Genomic DNA, 27,090 nt, shown 5'->3' on the forward strand with positions numbered 1-27,090 from the left:
TGATTAAGAACCATCATGCAGTTACTTGGCAACTTCCATTTGATGTTTTTGATGGCTTTTCAATCCCCCTTTCGTTGAAAATAGACTTTTCCATACTACCATGAGTGGAAGTGATAGATGTAATTGTGCACAGGAAACAAAGTCTCTCTGCTTATATCAGCTGGGGGGAAGTGAAGGAAAAAAATGCCTATATAAAGGTACAGGACTTCCTAAGGTTGCTGTACCTGTCTCTGAAATGATGTAGTAAATAAAATGACAGGCAAAAAAGGTTGCCATACAAGAAAAAGCTTTATTCAAAATGACAGTAGCTCCTCCCGTGAAAGACAGAGTGACTGTAGTGTATGTGTTAAATACTTGAACCATTTTGTAACTGATGCTGCCATTTGCACAGGTAATTAACCTTGTTGGTTGGAATTCATGGGAAGGGAGTGAGAGAAGGGAAAGGAGATTTTAGTTCCAACCTAGATTATTATTTTTTTTCAGATCCTGTATTTTCATTTTATTTATTGTTTGCATCTTGCAGTTGATTTCAGTATAATTTCCTTACTTCTTAATAAAATAAAAGAAGTTGCTAGTGAATGTCAAAGCAATGTCCAGATGTTTTCTTCAAGCACAAGTCCCCTGCTATGACCTCCTCCCTGGCTTCATTACCACATAACACAGATGTGGTAACTTTCAATAAGAACTAATTTAAAGGACTAATAATACTCTTTATTAAAAAAAACCTCTACAAAGAACACCTGTGGCCTAAAAATGAAGGCTTTGAGACCTTTCACCTTGTCATAATAACCAACTGCATCCTCATAAAAATGGAAAATACTGTGATAAACATTCTCTGCACGTTTACAAGGCTGATCCCGAATCCACTCTCAGATTTGCTGCACACAGATATTAACTTATAATTAATATGACTGTCAAAATAATTGCACAGAGAATAATCTTCCTGTTAAAAAAAAAATCTCAGAACAAAATAGGTTAAAATGGTGATTTATGGGCATTGTGGTTATAGTTCAAGTATATAGGTATCGCATTCCTCTGATGCTTTAAGGAATGGTTTGCTGCCTTGCTGTATATGCATGTGTTTTTTCAAACATAATTTCAGTATTAATAAGGAAAAACACTGTTCTATTTTGAAAGAGAAACATACCTAATTTGGTATGATAATTTAAATGCTCTAACTCAACCAGAACTCTGAGTTTGATGCAGCAGTTACTGGAAAATATTATGAACTGTCTCTTTACCAAAAAAAGAAAAAAGCTAGTCTAGAGAATAGCAGTCTTCTGGCCCTAAACCATTATTATTGTCTTGACAAATATTGATTGCCGTTTTTAGCACAGAATAGAATTTGGCATCCTTAATCTCCTTTATTTAGAATTTAATAACTTTTAAAATGTTGCGTGACTCGGAGAATTGGCAAGAGGAAAAGGAATGCTTAACTGCTAGAGACTTGTGCAGTTACAGGCTGGCTTTGTCACAACTGCCTCACAGCAGTATGTAACAGTGAGTGGATATATGGGTAAACATGTAAAGCAGTCGATGTGGTAGGAAAGAGTGTATTTATATCTGTGAAGATGGTATGTAAAGAGCACAGAGGAAAGTGCAGGCAGAAATATAAACCACTATAGATTGCAGTAATTGCTTAAATTAACAGCTATGATGGCTGTCTCTGGCCTAATTATCTGCTTTGGATCTTCATTGCCTTCTCTTGACTGAATTAATGAACTCAAAGTTGCAGCCACCAAGAGTGCTGCTATTATAAGCAAGGCCTGTACACCGACAAATGAAATGTCTCCTATTTATAACCCCAGACCAAGTACCTCCTTCCAGCACTTTGCTCCTGTACTACTTATAGCTAAGCTATAGATCTGGAAAAGCAAATTACATTGACTGGGAGGCTTGTCTGCTCTGCATTTGAGGTCTTTGCTTCTTGAAGATAAAATAATAGTTGCATGATAGAAGTCAAGTCCATAAAGTCTGGGAGGAAGCATCTTATGCTCAGATTATGTGGAACAAAAATTGTACACTTTTATGGTGTCCATTCAGAATGAGTTCACTGGCTCAGGCAGATTCCAACCAGACATCTGTTAATACTAAAGGCTACTTCGGAGAGATGATTGGAAATCTGAGTTTTACTTTTAGCAAAAATTGCTATAAACATTGTTTTTCCACAAAACTTTTCAACCAGGTTTTGGGTTGGTTTTCTTCTTAAGACAAACAATGAATTTTCCCTTTAAAAAGAGCAAACCAGGAACACGTCAGTGCCCTCCCCACCCCAGCAAACATTCTTTGTCCATGCCCTTGTATTTTTTTTCCCTCAAGTGTATGGAAAAATGTGTATGAGTGTATGACATCTGTGTTCAGTCTCTCCTTTTTCTCAGCTGGCTCTGTGAGATAGCGTATTAGTTTTCGTTCCTTCACAAGCCTTCCAAAGGACAAGTCTTATCTTGCAGGTATTGTTGTAGGACATGAGATCACGCTCCAGTATGGAGTTTATCAAACTTGGTGTTTACTCAGGATCACCTTTGAGAGCCTGGTGGCAACGGAGGTCCCTGTCCTGTGTATCAGAGGCAGCATTCATGTATTGTGCTGAATTAGCTTATGCTTGCCAGTGACAGTACATACAACAGTTTGGATACATTTACCCCATGTAAGGGATATTTAAGGATATTTAACTTGGCCGGGGTGGGGAATTTTTTTTTTTTTTAACTCTTCGTGCAGGAAAAGTGTCTGGTAAGATGAGAATCAGGCTGCAATCAACAAGTTTTATTAACTAAAGCTTTGCAGTCAGCTCATGTGTATCTTTGGTCCCATACCCCTCCTCCCCAACTCACCCATCCAGGAATATCCTCTTACATATATGTGTGTGTGTGTGTGTGTGTCCACTCATATGGAGTCATAGTTCTCATCACTTGATCATACTGAGAAAAAAAGGCAAAAAAGATTCAAAGGCAGCTTTGGAAGACAAGTTTGAAAACCCTGTCCATAGTCAGAGGGAGTAAAGCATGCCCAGGCAGATGTGTGAATGCACTTTCAAAACCCAGCTTCTTTGTGTATCTGAAGCAGACTCTCAGCATCTGTTGAGCAGTCCAGTTGGGGCTGTACTTGGTTCAGGTACCTTGGAAACAAATTTAATAGAGCTTTCTGCAATGAAAGATCCTGATACTAAAGCTTATTGCTCTTTTGACAACAGTGTTTCCCAAGTCAGTCTTGTACTTTGTGACTGAGAGTGGACGGAGAAACCCTGGTATCTTCATGGTTTATCAAAGATGTTCATGGTTTATGATAGATGTTCATAGATGGTTGTTCAAATTCGTTTTATTATTTTATGTTCAGTTTATATATGGTGATTTAAACCCTTTCTTGTCCTTTCTCATATGCATAAAAAAGATGTGTTCAAAATCCAAAAGAATGCAGCTCTGTAGCTGCATTGGTAGACTGTCCCCCATGCCAGTCTCAGTTTGTTTATCCAAATTCAAATAATGATTGATGACTGGAAATCTTACTGTCTAGTTCCAAAGATACTGCAGAAAACTAGGAAATGGGGACCTGGGTATCACAGCCATACAGGATATTCTGAAGTTTCTTAGAGTATGTGATATTCCATAGCTAAAAGCAATGCAAACTAATTGTTGTGATATTTATTTGACAGTATTTGTCAATTTGTCAAATATGGAGCCTGAATTTAGATATTTTTGTTAATATGTAATTGCATAATAAATTGTTCATGGGGTTGGTTTTTTTTTCAGGTTGAGCAAATATCAGTAACTTTCTAGGAAAGCAGAATGTTTAGTTTTGGTGCCAAGGTATTACATCAGTCAACATTTTGGCATCTGAGTTTATAATTATTGACTTTATTCTTTTAAAAACACCCAGAAAATTGTTTTCTGTTGTTTCATTCCTTCTTATGAAAATATGTATATACATTTCTAACAACTTTTTTAAAAATCTTTTTCATATTCTCTTCTGTAATCACATCTGCAAGAAAAATGTGAGTTAGGAACATTAATCATTTGGGAGCCTTGTGTCTAAGTCTTTGAAGACAAAGTGCTGCTTCTGCTGACTGTAGAGTTTTTAGCCCAGGGTGGTTTCCTCTTTCCATATAAATCAAAAAAAACCCCATACTGCTGTTCTTCCCAAATCAGGTGGGGGCAGAGGGAACCCTCAAGGAATAAATATTTGGTTTTCATGTGATGTTGCTGCCACAAAAAACAGGGCAGCAACAGATTTTTGAGAAACAAGGTTTAAGCAATATAAATTTAAAACAAAACCAAATTTCCCCCCTGCCTAAAGCTGAGGCAAATCATCCTCACCCACATCACTTCAAAATTGATAGAATTCTGCTCTCTGAACATCCCTTCAGCTAGGAGTGTTTCTTAGGCTGCTGCAGATTCTTTTCTAGGCTTCAACTGCTGATGCATCAGCTTTCTATAAATGCATCAAATAATGAGATTTATTAGCAGTATTTGTTCATGTCTCGAATTTCTGTGAAGAATATCCAGGTAATGGCTGCTGGGTGAAGACTTGCCTATTAAAAGGCAGGAGAAAGGTTAGTTGTGGAATATTGGTGTCTGGTTTTAGGAATGATGATTTTCCAGTCTCTCAGATGACACAGAGTATAACTGAGAAGTTTAAGTAACTTCCCCACAGTTATTCATCAGAGACAGATGTTTCACCCTGCACGTGCAAAGCAAGTAGACAAACGTAGATGCCAGAGGAGAATTGCTGCATCTTGCTCGTCTCGCCTTTCTACTCATCTCTGGGCACCTGTTGTCATCATCATCTATCCAGTAGAGAAAAGTCTCTCCATCAGGTAAGAGCTTTCTTTTCCTCTTTGGGAGCAGTATAAATGCTTGTTCTTTGTAGGTCAATTAGAGAAAGAGCTATGTTAGTATTATTACACATAAATATTTTTATTGGCACATAAACCAATAGTGCTGCAGATCAAAAGGAAGCCTGTGTTGGTAAGCAGTATTGGCATGTGGCTGCCATAATACCTGACTATTACTGGATAGTATTGAACACAGTGCCTTTATCCTTTCTAGTATTTTTATTAGAAAATCTGGTACTGTTGTCCTGTGTCAGAAGTAAGGCTCTGAAACACTGGTGGCATTTATCTGTCCTGAGAAACTGCATCTTCTGATCCCTGCTGCTGCCTGTGTGCAGGCCCACGCCTCGCCCAGCTACAGTGTGGGCTGGCTGGTGCTTCGGGTTACCCTGTGCCCGGGAGGGAGTGGCTCACTGGATTCCCATTTCTGCCAGCAAGGGTGCTGCTGCTAGCTGTCAGCTACTGCAAACAGGAATGGTTTTGAGAAACAAGGCCTTGACCTGGTGGGGTCTGCCTGCTGAGATGTTTTGATACTGATCCATGCTGAGATAACAGCAAGATTGGGCTTTTCATTACATTCCTAAGCCAAGACTATGGTGCCTACAAATATAGCAGGGGTGTTGGTATAGGTGAATTGCCTACAGCTATGCAAGAATATTGTGGAGGAGCTAGGAATTCAAGTGAGACCTCCTGAGCCCTGCACAGGCTCCTCCTACATCTCTTTGCTAATCTGCTTCCCATATGACTTTCTACCTTGGCATGACTAATGTTCACCACTAATGTGTGCTACCTTCTACCATTTTAGTATAATAAAATAATAATTTATGACTTAATATGGAATTTAATTTTTGTACATGTTTCAGGCACTGTAAGGGATCAAAGAACAGGCGCTGGTATGAGGGGAGCTCTGTATTTGCAGCACTGGTCATGAGTTATGAGTCCCTCAAACTTGTTGGTTTTGCCCATATCAAGGAACAAGATGATGTTATCTGGGACTCTAGAATGAATCCTAGCCCCCGAAGTGGGAAATAAAGCAACATACAACAACTTTTTAAAAGTTGAAACTAACTCCTTTGACTCATTTGGAAAAGAGTTGGAACAGGAACAGCTGTATGTGCTGGCAGCGTTAGGGGATTACAGTGCAGCAATTGTGCCTGCTTTTCTCCCCCAAAGTCTGATTCTTGCTTCTGAGGTTTTGTGTGATTGGAGAAGAGAAATGCCACAATTACCTTCTTTGTTTGTCCACTATATTAAACACTTTAAAAAACAAGGAGAATAAGATCAGAGAAAGTGATCTGATCCTTTTGGACATCTGTAACTATTGGGAATAGTGGTGTTTGAGAGTCCTGTCTAGTGAATGCTTCAGATAGCCTTGTGGTGATGTATGCAGCTGGTAGGAAGAACTGAGGAGACACAGAAAGCATTGTATTAGAACTTGTGCACTTGTGTTCCCAAACCAACATCCCTCTTGCCCAAACTCTATTATATTTAACAGAGTAAAAAAAGGTTATTTTACTTCATTTTGAAAAATAAAGCAAGCATCTTCCTCTGCCCTAACAAGGACTAGTCATCCAAAATGAAAGCATGAGGATATTGGACTGAGATTATGCCAAAAAAACTTCATTTTTTTGCAATACATTCAAGCCTGTGTATAACTAAAAACTAAGAGAACCTGTGCCCTTCCAATGCACTAATGCTGTCTAAAAGAGTATTCCCTTCCCCTACTCTCCAAACAAATACTATTGGGCCATAAATACATGCCTGTGCAAGCTCAGGGCTGTAACATCACATCTGCTTTAGAGAGCGATGCTCCCAGGGCCTTCCGTACCCACAGGACCACTGCACGCTTTTTTGGGACTCTGGGCAAGTAACAGATTTAAACTCTGACTGAACATTGCTGCAAAGGCCATTGTACTGTTCTCCCCATCCCTGACCACCCACTCTGTGCTTTGGGTTTTGTAGGGGAGACCTGCTCTCACGACCTCTGAACACTGTCCCCGTCTCCAGCAGGGCTGGGGGCAGGCAACCTTCACAGGGCAATAACTGCTTTAAAATTAACACATCTCTTTGCACTTGCTGCAATTATTTAAAAACCCCCTTGTCAAATGACCCACGTTAAGCCAAAGAGCATATTGCTAGGGGTGTGCTAACAGCACCAGTGCACTAAACCACAACTGACAGCCTGACCCAGTGCTGTGCTTTAAAAGGGCAGGGCCACAGCATTCGAGTTGGAATTCTGCTTTAATTAGGCCATTACCTGACCTTCAAAGCTGTATTTTCTTCCTCCTCTGCATGCTATGCTGGAGGAAAGGCTGCTGGAGAAGACAGGAAGAGCCCTATCTGATCGTTATCAGGAACGGATGAAAGCCATGCATTGCCTTTTCCTTTTGACGTGTGCAATTAGTTTGGCTTGTGTGGAAGAAGCATGTCAAGGTAAATGGCCATCTCTGTCTTTCCCTTTGCTGATCCCTGGCAAGGTCCATCATGCAAAAAGCTATTCAATCACTTGTTGACAGTGGTATCCCTCTCATAAAACCTGATTATACACCACTGTGAGGTACCTTTGCCCAGTGGTGACCTGACAGTACCATGGGCTGTTTTACAGGCTGAGTGCACTCCAGCTCTCCTCATAAAACTTTATTTGAACCTGTTTGTTTCTACATCTCTTTGCCCCCCTCCCCCTCACCTTCAAAATAAGTTTTCCCCTTTTTATGGGGATAGAAGAATCTTTATGTCCAGGGCATGTGACATCTGTGGTGCTCACCAGGAGCACTCTACCATTGCACTCGCTTCCGAGCAATCCCATCCTTGCCAACCCAGCAGAGTCTCACAGCTCTGCTACCTCCTTTGGCCTCCTTGTTGTAGGTGTCATGTGTCTACTGTGTTTGCCCTGACTTCTCCATCTTCTCAGGCAGGGATCTGTGCTAATACACTTACCTTCAGGAAACCAGTGAAGTCAGTTCCTGCCTGGAACTGGCTGCCACCAACTCTCAGCAGACACAGGCGACAGACCCTCTGTGGCTGCATGTTGCAGATGACTCTTATGGAAGGCAAAAGACCCTCAAAAGGTGGAGATTTTTTACATAAATAGACATAAGAATTTATTTTCTAGATTTAATTAATGCTCTGCTTATGAGAAACAAAGCCCAAAGCAAAGAAATCCAATGTAAGTGCTGAGAGAGAGTTTACTTTCAATTCACCTTTTAGGCCAGTGCCAACCACGTTGCTGATGGGTTATGCCAAGGAAAGGCATTAAGCTCACTCCATAGCTCAGAAGCGTGTGCGTGCGCCCTTCCACCACTGCTGATGTGGTGGCCCCTTGCTGTGCCCAGCATGAGCCATGGTCACAAGTCTCCGGTCATACCCTCCATCTCCCTGCAGATTTCCTGTGTGGCCGCGGGAAAGTAATTTTGAACTCGTGCTATCTCCTTTGCTTTGACCAGAAGTGCTGCTAATCCTTTTCCTTCTTGTGAAGTTGACTGTGCATGAACACCGACAGAGTGGCGGGCCAGTGGCTGCCAGAGCAATGTCTGTCCCAGGACTGGGGGGATGGTTGTATCTGTACCCATTTGGGTGCTCTACCTCAGCAGAGGGTGAAGGTGGTGCTCCCCAGTGTCACTTAGGACAGAGTGGACAATGTTTGAGGGAAGGGTTTGCAAAAAGCTTCTTTCTTTAGTCACAGACACTTTGTTTTCTTCTCTTAGCAATATTTGAAGGTGTCATGCACCACCACAGAAGGGTGATGGAGTAGCAGTTGAGTCCATTAGGGGACAGAAATTAGATAATGCGTTACAAAAGGAGGGATATTCAGAGATGAGAGAATGGAAACAGCACTGAATTTTTACAGTGCTATTATACAGTTAAAAAAAGTACTCAGCTCTGGTTTATAAAGGAGACAACTGAGGCATGGCAAGATCCAGTGGCTTCCCCAAAGTCAGACCGGAAGTTTTTTTCTTGGCACTAACATATGGAATGATCTGGCCAACAAATGACTGAAGTCTTCTGCTGCCAGAGGGCCCTGTAGTACGGTGTCTTGAGTGAGACAAGGCCCTGGCCTCGCCCGCTCAAACCCCGCTCTGCAAACAGGGAATTAGAGCTGGCTGCCCAAGGCCAGGGCAGTGGCAGGACCTCTGCCCATGCTGAGCTGCTGTGGGATCTCGGCAGGTATGGGAAGCGGAGGCTGTGGACACCAGGTGCTGCCAGCACTGGGGCTGTGTGGGGGCTGCTCGCTGTCCCCTTGCCCTTGTTAGGAGGTGGCAGTTGCACAGTTGCAGTGACATGGCTGGTAATCAGAAAGATCATTTGTGCTTTTTATCACTCTGTCACCAAAGGGCCTCGTCTTCAATCGGATGGTGTTCCGAGCTGGATCTGGGGGCAGATAAACCATTAACTGGAGAGTTCAGCCTTGGTCAGGCTTTGAAGTGATGGAATCAACATCCCTGGAAATATTATGTGGCACGTGTAGATGTGACACTTGAGGATAGGGTTGAGTGGTGGCTCTGGCAGTGTTAGGCTACTGGTTGGATGATCTTAGAGGTCTTTTCCAACTTTGAAGATTCTGTTATTGTACGGACCACTGGCGAGAGGCAGCCACGGGGCTGGGGGACTCGGCAGGGACACTCTCCCTGCTCCTGCCCCGCGCCCGTGCCCTGCCCTGCTACCTTCTACCCTTCCCTCTATCCTTCGCTCCTGGGGGCAGACCGAAGCGCTAAGGAAACGAACAGCCCAGTGTTGGTCGTTTCTTTAGCGGCTTTAGCCCTGCACAGAGCGCACTTCGCGGCGGGGCGGGCGGGGCCGTGAGGGCCCGGGGCCGGGGCGGCACCGCCTGCGGAGCGGCCGAGCCGCCACGAGATGGCGCACGAGGAGCGACCAGGCCGCCCCTCAGCCCCGCGGCCGCCCCTCAGCCCCGGCGGGCACCGGCGGCAGCTCCCGCCGCCCCCAGGACGGCCCTCATTTTGCCTTCCCAGGCTTGGCCCTCATTTGCAGTAAGGTGGCTTTTTTGGTGGCTAATTTTAGTGCTAAATTGAGCCTAATTATTATAGTTTAATGAAGGGGCTACTTTAAGTTAAATAATGACCCTGGCATTGTATTTATATGAATGAAAAATTAACCTTAAAAGGTTGTCCTTCTCAGAAAATGGATTGCATGCTCGGCTCTCTCTATTGATTAGTTTAGGTATTTAAAGTGCTGCATTTTATCTCTCCAGCCTCCTGGTGAATTTGTCATGATGATACTTAAAGGAGAAAATTGACGTTGTTTATTTTCACAAACCTTTTTGGCATATTTCTGGGCTTCTTATTGCACCTTTGAGCTATATAGTGTTGTATGAAGGAACAGTGATAACCCTTCTGCTTAAATAAGCGTGACAGTCTAACATCTCTGTTCAGCTGAAATGCCACTGAAAGGGATGCTGCAGTGCGAAATGTGTATTACATTGCAGCTGATGGAGTGGGGTGAGCAATCCTGCAGAGGTTTTCAAGAGGACTAGAGTCTTCCCATATTAAATGACTGATGGGAGGGTTTGTCAGAATTTCTGTTTGCTCCAAAAATTGGAGTTCATTTCTCCTTGGAGCTGCCAGACAACGGGAGCCATCCTAATAATTGCAAAATACTTCAAGACTGGGTAGTGTTAGAGATTTTGAATGTGACATGTGCAACTAAGCAAAAAGACACAGGACACATATGTGTGTTTCTGTATTATAGGGGGAAATAATAGGATGATGTAAAGTTTATAAGTTAAATATGGCATCTGGTTTTCCTACAGAAGTTTTAAACATTTTTAGATTTACTCCAAAAGGTATGGGGGAATGGGGGGAAATGTTATGCTGTGATGCTCAAAATCACTCCCCTGTGTGCTGGGAGGTGTTGTGGCTCAGTGTCTGTCTGCCACAGGATGACCCCCCCCTTGGTGCCTCCCATAGTGGGACAGGGAGCATGGGTGTGGGTGCCCCATGTTGGGGAGCAGGAGGTTTGCAGGCACCTGTGGTGAGCCACAGCAGCACCAGTCCTGATGCTGGGCCAGGGCTGAGCCACCTCCATGGGGCTGCACTGCCCAGCATGTATGAGGGGTAGCCAGCCCCTCCCAGGCGGCTGTATCCACAGCTCTCAGTCTCTGGCCTGCTCCTTCAGTTATCCCCTCTGGTTTCTCACGTTTACAGATCTGCTTCTGGTCTCTGAGTGAGCAATTGCCACCCCTTTCCTAACCCCATATCCCGGCTGGTGGTAGGAATATGCACGCCTCTTGAATTCCCCAAACAAAATAGAAAGTCTTGGGTTTAGCTGAAAAGAACAGCGAATTCTGCTTGCAATCTGTAATGCAATTAGCGTTATTTGACTTGGCAGCCGTCGGAGGGCCTGCGTGGGCTGCAGGCAGTGAGGGCCCAGAGTTGGCCTCCATCTAGGAAGAGGACTTTGGAGGAACTCTCAGTAATTTTTACATCTGAAGTCTCTCAGTGGTTTCTCTCCCCCATCTCCTCTTCCCTCCACCCTCGGCATTCAGATGCTGCAGCCGGTCCTTTTTCCCAGCTGGGAAGGGGCGAAGTCGGCTGGTGCTCCAGCCCCCGCCCTCCTCTGCGCCCCCACCAGCCCCCCGGGTGTCTGCGTCCCCCGCCCGGCCAAAGGAAAATAATTCTGGGTCAGAACTCACTGAGCCATCTGTGTTTCTGAGGCTAAATTATTTCTTACAAAGGAAATAGCATTAGGTTGGTGTATCTGGCTGCTAATTGCTTTAACTGGCTGAAAAGATTTCAGTCTGTTCCTGAACTGTTTGTGCAAACTTAACAGAATAGTGTTACCTTCAGATCCTGCCCCAGCCACAGCCAGAACATATAAACAAGTCTTTTGGTACCAAAAGCAGCACAAAGTTTCAAGCTATGCTAGCAGAGGTTATGAGAGACAGGAAGTTATGGGCAAATTGATTTCACCACTGGGAAACTAGGGATTTTCCCCCTCCCCAAGTAATGACTGTAAAGTATTCTAATGCTATTCAACATTAGTGCATTAAAGTGTGGCCTTATTAATTCAAGACATAAAGGCAACAAAATAAGCTGTTAAATTTAAAATATAATACATATATAATGAGAAAAAATGTGTGAAAGCTTTATTCAAATGAAAATGCAGAATTGTTTGAGCTAGTGAAGTATCTTTTGTGCTGTGAGCATATGTAATAGATTTAATTATTAATTTCTCCATTGTTCTATGCACACAGACAGGGTTCAAGGCACAGTCATTCTCTGGCTTTCATGGATCTAATTTGTATAATTATTGTCTGAATAAAGAACTGCTCTGATTCCTAGCTCACTTTTTCCCTCTCCTAAGGACTACCTCTGCTGGTTTCCAAAAGAAGAGCACCTGCCAATTCTTCAGGAATCAGCTGATCACTTCCAGTGATGACACACACTCCCGATGATGTTCCTTTTCAAGCCTCTTTGTCTAAATGAACATTGTGCATACTTTTTAATTTTATTGAACAAATTACATTTGTCAGGGTCTAGCTTTGTAAATAAATAGCTAGAGACACATGGATGCACATTGCTGCTGTTCAAGGTCTCCTGTTCTATTTATGGAAGCCAGATGAATGTGAAACAAAAGAGAAACTTTTCTCTAAAACCAATTATCTTTCTGCATTCCCATCAGTATAATTATATTGCAGGGAATTTTAAGAAGTCATACAAGTAGAATTGAATACTTAAAATCATGGCTAGATAGTTATGCAAAAGCTGAGTGGAGCATCTTGCCTTCTGCTAACAAAATACACTGTGGCTGGCTGTTCTCTTCATGCCTTCACACCTGACATGTATGTGTGTATTCATCATAAAATAAGATGATAAAATAAGCTGATATCCATGATATACATATGAAAAGTATTTCTGACAATAAGTACTGAATTCCTCTCAATTTTGAAGTATTAGTATTAGTGGATTGAATTATTTTGTGACTTAGGCATTTAAAAAGTCATGGCCCTGCTATGTGAGCATCTTTAATGATGAATGTTTTCTTTGACTTTGGAGACACATTGTGTTATTAAAACAGGGCATCATCTTTTTTTGTGGAAAGGTCTTCCCAGATGGTAAAAGGAACAATGCCCAAGAACACGTGGCAAGGTTCAGATGCGTTGGTAGGGGTGTCTGGTAAAAATCATTATGTTGACCTTGCTTAGAGATAAACTTTTTAGGAAGCTGCAGTACTGACACATGGTTTCTAAAAAGTCACATCATTCTGGGTGGAGGAGTAGAGGAAATTTGCCAGGAGAGTAATTTTTTTTTTCCATTATCTCATCAAATTTTGAGAAATTTTCTTGAAAATGTAGTTGTCTTTTCCCCTTAATTTATTGAAAAGATGTTGTCAGACCACCAAAATAAAAATTAATGGGGATGTTCCATAGGTGCTTTTACATTCCTGTCAGAGCAGAAAGCTCAGCAAGAACAGCAACAGGTGTAGTTCTTGAGGAGAAGTAAGACCAGGCCCAGCTGAAAGCCTTCTTCCAAAGCAAAGGAAAGGGGTCCTGTAGCAGGGATCTGCTACACAACAGTTTATCTGCCACCTACCGCCTTCCTTTGCAGGGATGTGCTATGGAAAGCTGAGAACATGATAGTGCAATTAAAAACCATTGAACAGTCCTTTTATGAGGAAGTGAAATAAAAGTGGAATGGGATAAATATATGATATTTCCAGATTTGAATGTGTAATCTGTATGTTTAAGTGTATATTTGCATTTAATACTAGAAGTAGTGAGATGGTGGGGCATTGGTGGGGCACTGGCTACCATCGTGGGGATTGGTTACCTGCTGTATCCAGGGTTGCTGTTTTTTTCCTTTGCTCTACCACCCCTTTTTCCCCTCTTCTAGCTTTTTTTATGTCAAACAGAACCATGGAAATTAAACATTTAAAACCCAACTCTGAAGAAATTATATATTTAGCCTGACCTTGGCAAACAGCTTTAGCAAGTCAGGAAACATTGGTAGCTGCCTGTGCCATGGCAAACGGCTTCACAAAGCTGCACGCTGAGAGGTGCCCATCCCACAAGGACCAGCTCTGTGCTGCACACGCACAGCAGCTCCAGCCCAATGTTTTCTTTTCTGTGAAAGCCATTTTGACTGCCATGTGTTTGCATTTATTTCCTTTCCGGCTCTCTATATGACTCATCTGCAGCAGGACGGAGGAGCCAGAGCAGAGCTGGGCTGCCCAGGAACTGCTTTCCACACTCACCAGCCCTGTTTTGGGCAGCTTTCTGGAAGGCAGTCCCATGGCGAGGAGCAGTTCACTGGGCTGCAGAATTAACTTGCTATGCTTGTGGCAGCTGGGCTCAGTGTTGCTTTGCAGGACGGGTACATGAGGGCTGTCCCTTTCCCATGCCTTGACACAAGAGACCAAGGTGCTTTTCCCTCTGTAAAGTGATGGAGGCAGCTTTTATCCACTCTGGCTTTGAACCTTGCTCTTCCCTATAGGTTACCCACTAAGCATACCACCACAGGTCTGACACTCCTAGGTTTTAGTTCAATCCAAACCTAATCTTTTCTTCTTTTTCCAGAAGTCCTGCTGGCGCCAGAGTTTTCTTGTGTTCAGCCACGGGCAGGGTTACAGTAAATGGTTTCCTCTTGCTTCCTTCTGGGATCCTGTGCCAGGGCAGAAGGTATGTTTCCATCTGAGGATTCCTCTTGAGAAAGACTCTTACTTCATGGAGGGGTTATGCTTGAACCATGATGGTATTTTAACTGACTTTTGTTTTTTAGTAAATTCTCCTCCCCTGTCCAATAATCTGCAAATCTGTTACCAATCAGAATATGATACGTATCCTCAGCCAGTTTCAATGGGGTTTATTTCTATTACATCTGGCAGTGTGTCCAGCAGCGGAGAAAAAAAGCTCAACTAGAATTAGCTGCACTGAAATCAGCTGAATTTTGGATGTGTTCAACCTTTTTGGCCAGACTTATTCCGGTTCATGAGAAGTAATTATCTCTTGAGCATCACATTAATATTAAAGATCCATAGGCATTAGCGTTTAGGCAATATACCTTCTTCCCAGTTCCAAAAAAAATTACGTGGGATAATTGATCTGAACATGCTCCAAATGTACATATGTCTTTGTTTATGAATTCCAATGTGGATTGTTTGGGAGGATAAGACGAAATAAGGAAAAGCAGGCAAAGATATTGAGACCTCTTCATCTCCCTGGCCATTTCAGCTAGGAATAGTTATAATCTCCTGAAAATGAGTTGTGAAAGCTAACAGCATGTTAATAGCGTATGTTACAAACACTAAATCCCTTCAACTGGTATTTCTGATTTACACTTTTCTCTGTTCCTTAGGTCAGGGAATTCATGGTAGATGCAGTTTGTGTCTGCCTGCAGCCAGGCCAGTCACTGGAGAGCCAGGTTTGGGCACTAATGGTGCTTCTTCCTAAGGATGACATGAAATTGCACCACAGCTTCTGCCTACTGAAGGAAAAATTCACCTTGAAGCACCCAAAATACTGTCTCCTGTGAGATATCCCTTGGCTGACGTGCCTCCAGCCCCAGACAAGGAGGTGATGATGGCTGTGCTGTGTCCCAGGACGTGGTGGCTGTACACATAGGAAACCACAGCCTTGGGTGTTCAGATGTTGCTCGCAGACCAAGTGTGGCTGGGCCCTGCGAGGAGGGTAGTGCTGCAGGCTGAGGGCTGGGCTCAAGCCACTGGGCACCCCCATGCTGACACAGTCCCCTACCTACCCTTGTGTCTGTGACACTTATATCTGTGCCTAGGTGTGCTTGTGGGTACGCAGATGGTATTGCATTGTTCATTCTTCCACTGGCAGAAAATTCGCTTACTCCACTTCGGCCAGCGATGTCATTGCAGTAAATAGAAGAGGAACCTCTCCTTTACTGAATTCCTTATTGTGTTCAGCTTTGCTCAGTAGGGGAAAATAAGTCTATAAAAGTGCCACTAGCTTGTTTCAGCTTTTGCACGTGCACCCTCCTCGTTTTCACACCCTGGAGAGGGGTGTCAGACACAGCCTGCCTGCCCAAGCAGTCATGGACTGGCCCAATTTCCTGCGGAGTGCAGCGAAGGCCACAGATATCAACTTCAAAGGTAAACAATTACCTTTTATTATCACACATGGCTTTAGCTCTACCAGTTTCAAATAGCACATAATCACAAGTCTGTGATAACATTTACTCCTGATGAGAGAAAATTCACCAAGTACTAAATTGCTGCTGAGATGACGGGAACATGAGCCAGGCACGAATTAACTCGGATGATGAGTCAGCAGACGTTAATGTGTTGCACCATGCTGGAGACATCTGCTGAGCCGTCCACTGTTGAATCATCTTAAATATTTCTGTGTTACTACCCCTCCAGGAGCAAGCATTGGAGAACTTTTGTGTCTCTGTGTTATATATGCATAAACTATTTTAAAATAAATATATGCAGGCACATAACAAGTGTATGCATTTAGGTATGGAGGTAATTTTCAGCTACGGGAAGGATGAGCAACTAGCAACTATTTAAAGTAAAACATGCATGGAAATGCTGATAGCAATTGCCCACATTTGGTGTTTGGAAAGTGATAGCTTTGCTTAATTGTGGCTCTAATGAGCCTGGCAGGGTGACCTCATGTCTGCATCATATACCCTGAACCTTCATGCAGACCAGCTCTTAAAGTAGGAATTACAAGTTTAGTAAGGGCTCACCCCATGTTTTGGAAATTAGTCCCTCTGGAACAGCTGCTAGGTGCTGTGCTGAAGTGTATCATCACTTTAGCTGTTCCCAGTTTTTTCCCATATACCCAGAATGTCAATATGTGGTTAGATAAATGTAGTAACTAAGCACAGTCAAGAGCATCAGGTGAATTCAGTGGAGAGTTGCAAATGCCTTCTTAAATGAGATCCTTTTTCACTGAAGGCCCTGCAACTGTGCCATCATGCACTGTCCTCCTGCAGTGGATCTTCAGCAGATGCTAAAGGCAGTGGTGTATAACTGGGGTGCCGAAGGACTGTACTTTGGACAATGTAGTCATTGCACAAAGGAAGAGGCAGAGCTTTTATTTGGTAAATCCTTTGTTGCATTTAGCTTAACTCACTGCAGCAAAACAACTCAGATTGTTTTAAAGTATATTGTCTGTTCTGGCCTTAATTTAAACTTTTGCATACATAATTACCCAATTGTATGCACATGAGAACTGCAGTAATTCAGTGCACATTGTGCAAAGCTGCATTTTTTGAAACTCTGACTCTCTGAGGTCTGGAGGTCAAAAGTTAATTCTAGTGAGATGTGAGAGTTGTCCATGTTTGCCAAAAAAAATTGTTATTTTAAGCATTCTGCAGTCTGAGTGTCACCATTCCAACTTGTGTTTTTAACTCCCTGAATTTTCATATGCAACTGAAAGAACCACCACCTAACGCACCAAAAGTTTTGGAAAGCAGGGTGAGAGCAGGCATGACTATTGCAGAGGGGATGTGGGAAGCACAGGCTGACAGTGGAGCTGGTGCCCCACAGTGTGGCTGTGGGGCAGTGGGACTGGACAGCCTCATGGTGCCCATCCTCCCTCTCCTCCTCCTCGCTGCCACTGATCCCAGGCTTCACCTCTGCTCACGGCAAGCCCAAGGCTGACTGCCATCTGATGGAGGTGCTTGGAGCCCTTGTCCTCCTCTTCCTGAGGCCTGAGGTAGGTGCAGGTGCCTGCTGGTCCCCACTCATGGGCCTGAGGACCTCAGGGCTTCTGAACTGATTCAATGCTAGATGCTTAAGATAGCTCTAAGCAAATGACAAAAACATCCCCTTCACACTGGGTTTTGCACTCACATACTACTTTCTCCAAAAATTAGCTCTAACAACTCATCTTGAGATGCCCTAAACCAACAACTCAGTATTTAATGAACATTAAGGGGGAATTAAATTAATCTAAACAGTAGCTAGGTTTCAGACTTCTCAGTAGTGGCTGCGCAAAAGTAAGGTAGTGTTTTTAGACCAAATAAGAAATCCATCCTTTGAGGACTGGTTTACAGTCCTCCAGAATTTTCCGTGAGGTTAATAATCAAGTGAAACGTTCTGGCAGGAATGATCACATTCACACTGCTGCCCAGTCATTAGAGTGGTATGTCAAGAGGTTTCAAGTAAGTCACAGTATTTTTCTTCTACTGTGGAAGACAATGCATCTCCATATTTATTTGAAAAGCTTTCTCCCATTTTCCTTTGCATGCTGAACTTCTTGGGCACAGTGCATTAACTCTTCTTGAAGTACAAAATGGAGAATGGGAGTGCCAGAACATTTTTGTCAATGGTTTCCAAAAACTATGGAATTTCCTGCCCAGCTACATCAGATCAGCCAACAACTTTGTAATTGCTAAAAACAGCCTGTTGATTTTCCTCCCAAGTGTTTCAGCTGGCCTGGCTGAGCTTTCTCTTTTCCACTGTCTTGAGATGTTTCTCTCATTGTGCACTGTGCTGTATTTTTATGGTCGACATATCCTCTAGCAAACAATTTCAGGCTGATGGCGGAAGAGAGATTGGATTCAGGTTAGAGATTTGAGCCTGGGACAGGGAGCCAGGAATGCTTCAGTTCCTGAATCAGATCTGCCACTAAATCAGGAATCCACATAAAGCAAAGCCACATGATGAGCAATTGTATGATGATTTGATTTTCTGTGCGGAGGAGGAAGTGAGGGTTTGAATGCGGTTCTCTCCTTGGCATGCCCCCTGCAACCGAAGCCATGGCTACAGGTGGGCCATGAGTGGGGAGCCTGGAGCAGGTTCCTTCCAAGGGGAGGCTGAGATTGGTGAGCCTGCTGTCTAAATGGGGACTAGAAGTTTTTGCCAGATATCTCAGTGGTAAATGCAAATAAATTAGTTATGTACGCCTGTATGAAATTTTCCCGCTGAAAAATTCATTCTATAAAAGCATTTATACTGTATTCTTTATTGTCAGCTAATCCAGCCCAAACTCATTAAATGGCAGTGTGTGGGTTACTCGCTGTCAGTGAAATTATCAAAGGCATTTTTCAGCTGGTGCACTGGGAAAGCATGTGCTTCAATGCCAACTAAAACAATAACGAGGAAATGTTATGATCAGACTTGACCAAATGACCTTTCCCATTTTAGATTAGTTCTTAATTTCAGCACAAGGGTCATCCTGTGAGAATAGTTACTATAAGTCACTGCTCACCTCTCACATGAAAAAGAAGTGACTTATTAGAAATCTCACTGTACTCATTGCAGTTAATGAGATGTGGAAAGCTTTATAATTTGATTTGCTGGACCATATGCTGTAAAGGGATACTGCTGATTTCATTCCTCCACATTTAATTTAAGCAGTATGCAATGGCTTCTTCGTATGGCTACTTATATAATAAAAATTAACTTGGAGGATAAAAAAAATACACCATTGTGAGGTTTATTACTCTATGTGGTTGAGTTTCAAGTGTTTTTCATTGAAACATCTGTAAGTAATGTGTAGGTCTAATTTTAAATCCTGGCAAATATTTTCCATTTAACGTTTGGTTTTACTGACAGGCTTGGAGCGGTGGTTTTCAGAGCTTGTCAGTAACAGATACGCATTTTCAAAGATAAACGTTTTTTTAATTGAAGATAACTGTAACTCAATACCTGCTTTTCCTATCCCTCTTGTATTTTAGCAGTTGCAAGCAGCAACACAGACACTCGTCTCCTCTCCCTCGGACCCCAGCCGTGGCAGCAGCACTGTGGTGGTGTGGGCTGTCCCTCGCGGGGACATGGGGAGCCATGTAGGGCCGCACTGCACCCAGAGAGTGAGCACGGCCCTGGGCTCGCAAATCCAAGGGAACAGTCGTGAATTCACGGAGACTGTCTCCTTCAGAGGTGTCCCCCCAGCTATTTTGCAGGAGCCATTACCTCTGGAGGGTGGATTTGGGCCTCAACCCCAGGCGGGGCTTGACCGCCCTCTGCGACTCAGCAGCACACACCCCGCTCTCAGGGCCAAGCGCACTCGCTTGCACGGCAGCGGCTCACCATCACGGCTTTATTTCAGGTTATTTGATTTTCGGCTGCAGACAAAATGAAACAGCTCAAACAGGCAGGCTGGCTGCACGGCCCATAAAAGTGGAAACCGCGCTGGCTTGTCAGCGCACGTCGCCTGGCCTGGCTGGGGCTTGTGCGCTCTGGGTGCTTCGTGTGAGAGCCAGAGCCGTGGCTGGGCTAAAGGCAGTGGTGGAAATACCCAGTGTGAGGCAATGAAAGGTCAGTTTGGAAGTCAAATATTAAGATAATTTTCAAAAAGAAGTCCTGAAAGGCTAGAAGTATAGGAGAGTCACTGGTTTCACCTGAAAGAAATGCCACAGCATTATTTGCAGTTAATGCCATGGTGTCCACAAGCTCTAAATACAAAGATCATGTGTTTTAATCTAACATGTTGGTTAAATTTGAGATCAGGCCAAGAAGTCTTGTGAAGTTTCTGCCCATGTGGGACTGTGCTGAGGGAGACTGTGGCCCTGTGGTGCAGCAGGGCTGCAGCAGCTACTAAAACACCATTTTGTGAGGTGCTCGGTAGAGGGATGGTGCTTATCTGTGTCCCACTTACTCTGTCACTCCCTCCCTCTACTCTTTACTCACCACGAATTTCATCACCATGAATTTTACAAACAAGTTTAATCCTGCTTTCAGTGAAAAAAAATAATAGTACATTATTTCCCTCAGACCTGCACTGTCGTCTTATTGAACCCTGAACTACAGCAGCAGCAAATGGGGTTTTGGCACAGGGGGTTAGCCATGGAGAGGGTCCGTGGATATGGGGTGCCAGAGGGAAGCCAGCGAGGAGCACTGCAGCAGCCAACAGGAGCACAGGGACTTCTGTGCTCCTGCAGCCCTGCGCTGAGCCTCCAAGAAAGAGTGTCAGCGTTACCTAATTTAATGGCTTTTCATTTAGAGAAACAAACATGTCTTTGCTACCAAAGACAATCCATTTAATTTCATTTGGAAACTGCCTCTAATGCTTTGCGATGGTCTGTGGTGTGGGTTCAGCAGCTGAACTAAAGGTGTGGGCTTGAGCCAGCCCTCTGTGCTTCTTGGGTCTGAGTCTCTTTGGTGGCAACCCTCCCAGGGATCAAATCCAGGCCCTTCGAGTGTTGACCTCTGGACTAAAAAAATAATCACAAAAAGAGGTTTCATTTTTAACACGTCCCTGTTTTCTTTCATCAGAAGTTTTGAAATGCTTCTGAGGAGGTTGGTGATGGCCATAACCTCAGCCACAGTGATTTCCCATAAACATTGAGAGAAACTGCAGCTTTACTGAATATAGCGTCTGTTTTAAATGGCTGGTGGTTCACTTGTTTTTAATATGAGTACAAGCACAGAGGCAAGTAAAATCTAATGAAAGTACTTAGAAGATTTTGTTTGGATACCCCTCAGCAGCCGTGGTTTATACAGAAGGGGGAAAAGATTTCTTTATAGCCACGCCTGCAGAAGCCAGAAATTCAATTTTGCTCCACAACTTATTTTATTGCATTTTTAATTTTCTCTTGCATTACCCTGACCCTTTTCTATAGCTTTTGACGCCTGGTGCTTAATTACTTATCATTAGCAATGTACAGGGGGGCCTTCCTGCATATTTATAAATGTGATCATTAGTACATGGGAAGACAAAGACTTCTTTAAGACCGTCATTAGTTATTCTGTTTTCATAGAAATGTTCATTAGAGAAACTACCCACCTGGTTAAATAATTATAATTAAGAATTGGTAATCTCCTTTGCATTTTTAACTTGATCTTCAGAATGTGTGTGCATAGCTAAAAGAGCCTTGTTTGGTCATCTTACTATCTTTTTGATTTGAATTGTCAAGAAGATTTAAATGCTGTGTTTTGGAACTGTGTACCCTAAGAATGATTTATGGAAAGATAGATTATTAGAAAAAAGGAAAGAAAGAAGGAAAGAAAGAAAGAAATCAACCCTGCAATTATCTCTGAATTCATTAACTCTGCACTGGCAGAGAGAGGTTGCATAAGCCATTTACTGTAATGTGTGGTATGGAGTTAAAACAAAATGTCAGCAGAGCCTGATTTCCCTGCCCTATCTCTGGTGTTCACTGCAGACACCCAGACTGCAGAAGAACATTGCAGAAAGGTATCATTTCCATGTCACAGTATGGTATTCCTTGGAAATGCCGACAGTCAATGTGGTGGTGGCAGTAGTCCTGCTCCCAGCCATTGTGGGGAGCTGGTGGGAAACCTGTCTGAAATGTGTGTGCCTGCCTGTCTGCTGCAACCATGGGGAAGGGAGAGCGTTGCCCCACCATGGGGCACAGGGAGGGCTCAACTCTGATAAACCATGGCAATGGGAAGAGCTTGTCAGTGGCATAAATATCATCTGTAAACAATTAAGCAGCTACTGCTCATTCAGGGCAGTTTTGAAAAGCAAAGGAAGTCTGCAATCAGTTATATCTCCAATTACCATAAAAATATATTAGCCATTCATTCATTTATTAATGATTCATCAGTTAACCACACATAATGAGCAAATAATTAGCAATGCTGTATGGTTGCCAAAATTGAAGAAGTGTTGGCATTTTAAAGATGAAAGGTTGCATTTATGTAAAAAGTCGGGTGGTGATAAAGTTATTACAGAAGATAATTATAAAAGTGGCTGTCCTATTTTAGAGGCTGAGGTCCCACAAAACCTGTTTAATTGAACCAAAATTAATATTCTTCAAAAGCATGAATGTTACTGGTTACTTGCTGCTACATTTACTGGGAGATCTCCCTTCAGTAAGATATGTCACACAATACAAGTTAATAAAATGCCAGACAGCAAGACTGTGTTCTTTGTTTGCTCGGTTCAGGGCCTTGTGGAAAACAATAAATTGCATTCATGTCAGCCGAGGCCCATCCCTTTGCTAATTACCGTTTGGTGCTGAAATGACTTCTGTGAAATTGGGAGCATGAAGAAACACACAGCCGTACAAGGGAGGCTTTTCAGGCAGCGGCAGTAAATGTGAGATAGGCCTTAGGCACACAGATGTTAAAACAGCGAATTCCCCTGCAGATTACACTAATGGAAACCCTGTCAGGGTAAGTCAAATCCAGGGTCTGTGGTCAAAATCTAATTAATGTTCCTGTACTTAAAAAGAATATGAATGCCTGGAGGTGATGAAGAACACATAAGAAACTTGCTTGTTTGTAAAATTGCTGGTGTGGATGGCAACTGCCACTGAGCCCTTCCTTAGGAGGTGACACCTGCTGCAGAAGCTGCTCGGTGCGAGGCTGTGGGCACTGGGCTCAACCCCTCTTTCAAATCCTGCAAGAAAACAGCTGTTGGCTCCTGGCCCACCTTCCCTGTGGACAGTCATCGCCGTCATTAAACACCTTCTCTTTGTTTGGTATGGCCATGCAGTGTCGACTTTGCTGTTTAGGAAGTACTTGTAGCTGACGATGTAGGAAAGGGCCAGCTCCTCTTTGTGCAAAAACAAAGACTCGGCCGACTAGGTTGAGCTTGAGGACACTGCTGGGGCTCTTACGGCGCTTTCACAGCTGCACTGTGCATGGCCTGGGCAATAACAGAGGAAATGAATTTATAATGCAACAATCTCTTCATTTTCACAAGCACAAAAATTCCCCTAAATACTTAAAATAACACTCAGAGTGGGACAGACCTTAAATTTTGAATAAATGAAACCCTAATCCACTGTGTTGCTGAAACAAGCTTGTTATTAAAGAAATAAATTTGAAACAGCAAGTGGTTTGAGAATTTTGGATTTAATTATTTAAATCTGCTTAAGATAACTCTCTAGCACTGTGCTTGGGTTTCCTGTTGAGAGCATGTTTTCCAGTAAAGGTATTCCACCCAGTGCCTTGGAAATATTACTTTCTCATGCAACAGTGGTTTAAGCAGTAGAGATGAATAATTATGACTATAATAAGGCAAGATATTATATGGAAACTTGGTGGTATTTCTTGGGTGCAGCCTGTCATGAAAACTGCACAGAGCCAATTGTGTTTGGAGAGATCACCACTCTCCTTGGCTAAATGGCAGGTGGAATGTGGCTCCAAATGCTTTTCAGGTAAGAGAAAAAGTAATTCCCTTAGTTATATTACAGAGTCCACCATGACCAACAGTATGAACCAGCAGGTTTGCAATTTTAAGCTGATTTGAAGTATTATATGTTACTTAATAGATAAATATTGGGAATCAGACTTTGTTCATTGCTGATTAATTAAAAACTACTACTTCATCTTTAGGATGTAAGATTATCTCCTATCTCAGTATAGATCAAGAAGGTAAAATCTATCTTGTCTTTTGTAGAGCCATAACAGGACCTTCCTGGATTCTGAGTCTGCATTTAGGGTAAGAATAGAAGAAATGTATTCAAGATGACCCTGATCTGCACAAGTGTTCAGCTTTCCAGCCAAAATTTTTGGGGACCAGAAAGAGGCAAGTCCAGACTTTCAATTAATCTTGCTTAACAGTTCAATTGCTACTCACAGGTCTAATGGTCAACAGAGCCATATCATCATCTGAATCCAACAGCACCAACCAACTTAAAAGCTGGTGCTTGGTTCAGCACTAGGTTCTCTAAAATTAACAACATGTGTAAGGATGGTGTTCAACCAAAACCCAAAAGACTTGCCTGGTTATTCTCATTCAAGCATGCTCACTGATAGTGATTATTAGCAATATCTTTTTTTATAAATGATTTTTATTTTCAAGAGAAGGTCCTAAAAATACTTTTTTCTTAAGCAATAATGTCTATGTTTATGTGTTACATGAGGCAGATGTTGGTTTAAAGCTTAATTCTCACTTAAGATATCTTTCAGTCCACGAAAGGGTTGATTAGTGTCCCCTAGCTGAACCATTTTTTCCCTCTGTTGCTTTGACCCATTGATTTAATTAAGGTCTAATAAAGAGAGGGCTGAAAGATTGTTAAAAATCCTTTTTTTTCCCCACAAATCTGACCTATGCTCGTCTGTCAGTGCATTTTTGACTCGCACATGCCCTCTTTAGTATGTAAGCATACTTATACAGAGTTTGTCTTCCTTAGAGCCAGTTGTTTTTTTCCCCTCAGTGATAGGTCAGATTTAATTTTGGTTTTAACCAAAGCAAATGCTTTCCTGGAGACCTTCTATTTTAGTGAAAATAAGTAATGAAAAAATAACCGAAACAAGTCACAGTATCAAAAGGAAAGACCTTAGAAAGCTTAGTGGTGACCCTTTCTTTTTCTGTTTCCTTTCCCATCCTCCTGTTGCCAGTGAAGAAGGAGAAATGAAAATTCGAGTTTGCTTTTCAATTAAGCAACAAGAATGACTCAAAGTTTATGAAACATGGAGGGTTTTCATTGAAAATGCTTGCTGCTTTTCAACTTTGTGTCTTGCCTAGGTTCACCCTACTCATCATATTGCCAACCTCCTGTTTTCCTTTCCCTTCTCCTCCTACCAGCTCTGCAGTTTACCACTCTAGGGTGAGAAGAGCTGTTCCCAGCATGCTAATTTTGCCACTGAGCAGGCTCATCTGTATCTTGTAAAAGGGAGATTACCACAAATGTGCACCCTCACCACACTCTGCTTCTGCGGTAGGAGAGGACTTCTGGCACTGGGGCTCCCAGTGCTGTCCCTGCAGTGCCAGGACCGCAGTGATGGTCTTCAGAAGAATAAGGGGAAAAAAGCCCCAGCTGCAACTTCAAGGAATGGCTCAATGTGCTATTCATGGCTTGAAAGAACAGCATTGCTATCCATAGTGGCAGTTTGTGATTGTGAACCTTCTTAGATGGTTCTCATGCTCAGATTTCTGTGCTGCAGCTCGTTAGCAGGAGAGCTGCCTGTGGGGCTGTGGCAGGTTTGCAGTACGACAGGATATGCACTAAAATAAAAATCTGGTTAGGGGTGGTGTGATTCCAGTGCTGGCTGGGCACTGGCAATTAAGCCTGCATGAAAATAAGACACCTGGACTTTGTAACTCTTGGGATGTGACATACCACTTGCTGAGGGCCATCACTGCCCAGGAAAGCACTAAAACAGGTGTATAAATCCTACTGTGTTCAGTGGGATTTAGGCACCTGCTTAAATTTAAGTGCTTGTTTAGAGAGTTTCCTGAATGAAAGCCTGACAATTGTGCCCAAGAGTAACTTTTGAATTAGTTTTAATTTGCTCATCATAACCAGCTGTCATGAGTCTATGTAAAAAGGGTTTGATTTTGGAAAGATGAAAGACTTCCCAGGTCCTTGGCTTTCATGTAAGCACCCTTCCTGGATGGCCAGCACCCTGCTCAGCTGAAGCAGCCCTGCTTTTATTCATCCTTGCTCTGTGGTCCCACTGGGGCTGTGGTGTTAGCTGAGCACTCTGCAAAGCAAACTGCCCTGCCAGCAACTGACATCACCTGACTGTGCCTCTCCAGCCATGTCCCATCTGAGCCAATCTGCAGGATGAAAACAGAGGGAGTCCACTCTGTATTTAGGAGGTGAGTGCAAATGAAAGTTACGGGACTGAGGGGGAGATTTGTGTGCAAATGGAAGAGTCAACTGAACCTCCCACCTGGAAACATAGCAGTCCTTTTGTGTCATAGGAATCAGAAAGCTTCAAGAGCTTCTTCTTCTAGGATTTTTTTTCCCCTTTATAATCCCTTCTTTCTTACAATAGAGTTTGAGGGTAAACTTGAAAATAAATCTAGTGTTGCATTTACAGCAACCAGTCTCAAAGGGAAAACAAAATCCAACAAACTCAAATTACTACTTAATTCTGGATGTGCACATTTACATGCATCATCTACTTAAGACAAGCAGAACTGTGTCCATGTAGCTGAGAGTTATTTTATTTTTTTCCTCAAATACACGGTTAATTAGTCAATGGATGATACCACTGTTGTGTAGCCCTCAGAAAGCCTAGATTTGCAATTAAAATATTTTAAAGGCATTTTTTTATAGAATCCTTAGGTAATTAAGCTGAAGTGCCTGTAGATTTTATATATAAATGTACTGGAGCAGTGGTAGCTAGTAGTTAAGGTCAGATAGAAACCAACCTTGCATTTAGAATCTTTTTTCCAGTACCTCAGTTGAAACCTCCCTAAATCTAAATTAATCTTCCAGAAAAGTATGGGAAATTTGGTTTATGAGGGGAAAAAAAGGTCTTGCATTATTACCATAGTCTATCAGTCTTCCCTCAGCGCGACTCCATTCATTTTGCAATATATAGCTGTTCAGCATTGCCACGGCTGAACTTCAGAAGACTTTTGCTGAAATAAAGAATATTATGGGAACAGTCACATTGGGGTGCCCCCACCAAGGCAGGAGCAGGAGCTCAGCTCTGACGGGCTGCAGCCCGGGCAGGCTGGG

The 27,090-nt window shown here is 42.8% G+C and overlaps 1 long non-coding RNA gene across 1 annotated transcript; it reads left to right on the top strand.

Annotated features, from left to right (window-relative positions):
• Window positions 1-1,117: 1,117 nt before the first annotated feature.
• Window positions 1,118-16,782, top strand: LOC127480301 (uncharacterized). The gene is made up of 3 exons (XR_007907830.1): window positions 1,118-9,810; window positions 14,355-14,456; window positions 15,133-16,782. It is a non-coding gene; the product is annotated as an uncharacterized LOC127480301 (long non-coding RNA).
• Window positions 16,783-27,090: the final 10,308 nt, after the last annotated feature.

This window comes from Manacus candei, unplaced genomic scaffold (genome assembly GCF_025592945.1).
Source record: "Manacus candei isolate 608988 ecotype Guabito, Panama unplaced genomic scaffold, ASM2559294v1 h1tg000005l, whole genome shotgun sequence".
NCBI lineage: Eukaryota > Metazoa > Chordata > Aves > Passeriformes > Pipridae > Manacus > Manacus candei.